Source organism: Bactrocera neohumeralis, chromosome 6 (assembly GCF_024586455.1).
Source record: "Bactrocera neohumeralis isolate Rockhampton chromosome 6, APGP_CSIRO_Bneo_wtdbg2-racon-allhic-juicebox.fasta_v2, whole genome shotgun sequence".
Lineage (NCBI taxonomy): Eukaryota > Metazoa > Arthropoda > Insecta > Diptera > Tephritidae > Bactrocera > Bactrocera neohumeralis.
The window spans coordinates 60743469-60747742 of record NC_065923.1 but is presented as its reverse complement, the minus strand read 5'-3'; positions in this window follow the sequence as shown (position 1 = coordinate 60747742).

Genomic DNA, 4274 nt, shown 5'->3' with positions numbered 1-4274 from the left:
GAAGCTCTGCGTAAAAATTTTTTGGGGCAGGATTGCAAATTTTAAAAGGTTTTTGTGTTTTACGAGATTTTCGGCAGCACAAAAAAAAAGGTTCAATTGGGCAAAAAATTCCCGGGCTTACCCCAAAAAAACGAACCCTAAAATAAGAAATTGTAGTTATACTAGAAGATATTCTCGGCACAATCAAACGTTAAAAAAATCAAAAACTGACAAAATGGCGGTGTTTTAAATAAAAAAGTTGAATTTCACCATAAATTTTGGTCGTTTTGGGTGAGTTCAAAAAAAGTATAAGTCATGGTATATAAGAGTGTCCCAAAATTAACGCCCGATTTAAATTTACAGCCATTTTTGTAGTAAAGCGTTGACAACCTTAAAAACAACAAGTGAGGAATGGCTCAGTTTGGGTGCAACTGAACATTTTATATTCTTGCAACTTGCAAGAATTAAAGCCAGGAAAATACAATAAGGTGTAAAACAACAATCGGAGGATCTTAATCCAAGCAATTTTATATATATGTACATATATATAATATATATAAATCATACACTGACAGATGCTTAAGGTTTGTTAGAAAAACGATAACCGTAATATGTAGTATATCGTCACCTGAAATGCAAAATAACGTATCATCAAAAAATTCAAAATTGAGTTTTTTACTAATTACGATTCACCACATCGTATTACATATGTGTCACAAATTTCAAGCTTCTGCGATCAAAAATACCCTAGCTATATTACAAATTCAAAAAAAACTTATCATCAAGTGCTTGATTTCTTTAAACAAAATAACGTATCATCACTCATGTATGGAAATATAACAGAGTGTTTGTTTTTTTTTTTTTATATCGAAGTTAGCCTTCATTCATTGTTTATGTTTATTTTTAGTGATTAAGTTCAATGTGCTTTGGTTAGTTTAGTCTACATGGTTGATCGAACGTGGACTACTATATACATATGTAGCCATAGAAAAGATGTTGGAACTTATAAATTAACAAAACGCTTCTCGCTAGTTCGGTGGGATGCCTGAAGGTATGCGCCTCCCAAGTGATTAAGTCTTGACCTCCCTAACGCTGTTGAGTTGTTTCCACCTAATATTTTTCAATACAGCTTCTGCAGAAGGCGTCTGGTAGGACAATGGCGTGTTACAAGCCTCTAAAATAGGGAAAGGCTGCCTTACTGAGGGCAAAGAGATCACTAGATCTAATGCGAACGATCTTGGGACAAAATACTTTTTCAACAGTGTGTGTAAAAGTTGTGGCCCAGCAGTAATAGAATAGGATACGAGAGAACAGATCCGCAACCATTCTACCGATAGCGGTTCTAAGGTGCCTTTCCTTGCTAGCTCATGTTTTCTGCGATTCCTCTGTGGTCTTGCACTAATATCATTCTTATGACAAAGACACTCGATGCTATTGATAGCGAGGTTAGGTCTTCGATCAACTCTGAATTCTCTCATTGTAAATGAGTTCAAGGCTGGAATCACCGCTTTGCTATCTGAGTCGATGGTCACTCCTCTGAAGGAGGCTGCACTCCGGAGTAGTAAATCTACTGCTACCTTAATGGCTCCAATCTCGGCCGGGAAGACACTGCAATACTTAGGAAGTTGGAGAAACTGGTATTGAAAGAGAGCTCCTGACAGTAGACCCCTCCACCTTTGACCCATCCGTGAAGAAGCTCACTGTCCCTTTTCTCCAACGGCTTCTTCCCACCCATAACTCCCTCGGTATATGGGTACAGAAGGAGCCGCCAGAGTTCGGTTTAGCGACTCCATGATCCAAGTGATCAGACCCGCAGCAGCCTGTTCTTTTGCAAAGTTTAACAATAATTAAGAAGAAATGGCAACATCTGCAGGACCTAGAAGCTTTAATTCCAGCAGACTGTTATTACTTTTATGATAATATACCTTTTGAATAATTAGTTATTTAATAAATAATAATTAAACATTATCCTCATTTTTTAGCTTGAAATATTTAAATTTTTTCTAGTAATTATGTACATATTAATAATAAAAATAACTTGAAATATGAAAAGCTTGCAACTGTTTTTATTTAAAATTAAAAAAAAAGTATTAATATTCAAATTTTAATTTTTATACAAAATTCAAAATAACGTAAGACACCTACTATAAAATTTGCTAAATTTTTTCTTTATGTTTTTCTAAAATATACTTATAGTTTCATGTTAATTCAGATTTGATAAGGTCTATCATTTTCATTGAGATAATTCACATTTTGACCGATATATCCGGTACAAAGTCATCCGTAAATTCGAAAATCTCTACAAGTATATTAGGTATATAGTGGCTAAGAGAAGTATTGGTTCGATGCAACCCAATTTGGACATACAAACATACCAGTTTTAGAGATGATTATCTCTGAATTTATATCTCATGCATTGACCGATATTTTCGATCAAAAGTCAGCTATAGGTACTAAGGTAAAAATATTCGGTATTTAGGGGCTTGAACATTCTTGTTGTATTTTAAGGTAGCAGTCTGGTAATTTATGTATATTTTCGTGACTTCTTTGGAAGGTTGTTTTTTATAAGAAAATAAAAGTGAATTATCGTGAATATTTGGAGTGTTTTTATTTACATATTGAAAATATAAAAAAATGTATTTGAAAAAACTTAATACTTTATTACTATTATTATTCTCACTCGAATTTGGAAACTCAAAAAAAAAATGCACGTGGGTGACCCAGGTGGTTTTGGCTCGTGATGTTATCTGAAATCAAATATTCTTGATTATTCTTAAACTATAGACATGTCATTCTGGTCGGAACTACTGAAGTTAAATTTCAAGGGTAAATAACAAAATGGCGGACTTTGAAAAAAGTCCTTTTATTTTAGCAAAGAAAGGGTTGTAAAATAAAAAGTTAGAGGTGAAAAAAATTCTCGTTAGTACCGACGAGAACTATGAGTGTGTAGAACAGCCTGTTAAAATTTGAAAGCAATCGGCTCAGTAAAAACAAAGGTTAGGACCCGGGCCGACCAGAATAACAATGTTTTGAGAAAAATGCGTTTAAAGTTCAACAACTCCTAGAGAGAGGACTCCGAGACGCTCTAGAAAACTTATGATAACTCCCGAAATATTTCGAATTTCTGTCTGAAATTTTCACAGTATATTCTCAAGACATTGCACTTTCAAATTGAGCAAAAAAAAATTTCGATTTTTTGAACCCAAGTTACCAGACCTTAACAGTTTTGTTTGGATTTAAGTTATAAAGGGGCGTACACTGAAGGCGAAGAGCAAAGTTTTATCCCGTTATATTAATTGCGTCTTGATTTGTGTATTGGAAAGGGAAAGAATAAAGTGGAATTTAAAATGGTGCTATATGTAAAGTAGGCGTGGTTGTTGTCCGATTTCATGAACTTTCGTTCTGTTACATAGAAATATGAGAAGAATACCTCGTACTAAATTTTGTCGAAATCGGTCTATTGGGTTCCGAGATATGGCATTATGCCAAAAGGTGGGCGGTGCCACGCCCATTGTCTAATTTACACATTGACCCGAATAAAGCGCTCTTATACCATCTGGGAGGTAAAATTTAATGCTTATGACATATTTAGTTATTGATTTATAGTATTACGCTTATAGTAGTTTTTAACAATATTGTTATATTATATAGGGAGTAGGTGGTATTATCTCGCGATCTCACTTTTCACACTATCGGTAGGAAGTCTTCAAGACGAAATATCTCCTGTCATCAAACAAACAGTCGTCGCACTCGCTACTTGGTACTCAAGTCACTGTTGACAGTCATAACTTTGAAGTTGTAGATAATTTCGTCTATCTTGGAACCAGCGTAAACACCACCAACAATGTCAGACTAGAAATCCAACGCAGAATAACTCTTGCCAACAGATGCTACTTCGGACTGAGTAGGCAATTGAGAAGTAAAGTCCTCTCTCGACGAACAAAAACCAAACTCTATAAGTTACTCATAATTCCCGTCCTGATGTATGGTGCAGAGGCTTGGACGATGTCAACAACGGATGAGTCGACGTTGCGAGTTTTCGAGAGAGAAGTTCTGCGAAAGATTTATGGGCCTTTGCGCGTTGGCCACGGCAAATATCGCATTCGATGGAACGATGAGCTGTACGAGATATACGACGACATTGACATAGTTCAGCGAATTAAAAGACAGCGGCTACGCTGGCTAGGTCATGTTGTCCGGATGGACGAAAACACTCCAGCTTTGAAAGTATTCGACGCAGTACCCGACGGGGGAAGCAGAGGAAGAGGAAGACCTCCACTCCGTTAGAAGGACCA